The sequence below is a fragment of the Odontomachus brunneus genome, unplaced genomic scaffold (assembly GCF_010583005.1).
Source record: "Odontomachus brunneus isolate Ranch 3 - 2012 unplaced genomic scaffold, Obru_v1 Obru_scaffold_383, whole genome shotgun sequence".
NCBI lineage: Eukaryota > Metazoa > Arthropoda > Insecta > Hymenoptera > Formicidae > Odontomachus > Odontomachus brunneus.
The window spans coordinates 47,450-48,583 of NW_022639833.1; positions in this window are offsets into that span (position 1 = coordinate 47,450).

Sequence of the window (1,134 nt, forward strand, 5' to 3'; positions counted from 1 at the left end):
ATCTATCTGCATGTACAATTTTTTTCTTATGTTTTAACGTCTTTTGAATAGAATAAACCACATCACTTAATTTCCTAACAACTTTATAAGGACCTTCCCAATTACTCTGAAGTTTAGGAGCCTTGCCCTTAACACGACGTGGATTAAACAACCACACTTTTCCTCCTATAGCAAAATTAATATCCCTAGCCTTTTTATCATAAGCAGATTTAACCTTCTCAGACTTAATTGAAAGAAAATTCCGAGCCGTCCTATGAACTAAATCTAATCCTTTCCTTAATTTAGAAACAAAAGACTCCTCCGAAGAAAACTCATTTTCTTCATCAGGAACCTTTCTTCGAAGAAGATCTAAAGGAATACGAAGATTTTGAGCAAAATAATAATAATAATAAAGTTCTGCTGGTGTAAACTTCATGGTTTCATGTTTTGAAGATCGATAAGCCAAAAGGAATAAAGGGATCCATGGATCCCAATCTCTCTGATGATCTAAAATAAACTTGGCCAAATAATTTAAGATTGTTCTTTGTTGACGTTCAACTTGTCCGTCAGATTGAGGATGCAAAGCCGTTGTCCTAGTTTTCTTTGTTCCCAACAAACGTGAAAGTTCTTGAAATAATTTTGATTCAAAACATTTTCCTTGATCAGTATGCATTTTAAGAGGAACCCCATGGCGAGAAACTACTTGATCAACAAAAACTTCCGCCACTGTAGAAGCCTTAATGTTTTTAAGCGAAACAGCTTCCACCCATTTAGAGAAACAATCTACCATAACTAACAAATATTTATTTCCTTTTTGACTTAACGGAAATGGACCTAGAATATCCATTTGAATCCTATCAAATGGCGATCCTACATTAAAAATTTGAAGGGGAGATCTCCCTTTGCCAGTAGGACCCGCTTTTGCAATACAGACCTCACAAGTTTGACACCAATCCTCAACATCCCTTTTGCAAGAAGCCCAATAAAACCCACAGCGAATTTTCGCCAAAGTTTTGTTTATTCCAAAATGGCCACCAGAGGGAGAATCGTGAGCTTCTTTTAGAATTTCATTAATTCTTGTCTTAGGAACAATAATCTGAAAAATTCATTTGTTAGAAGACGTTGATTCCCATTTTCTACATAAAACTCCATTAC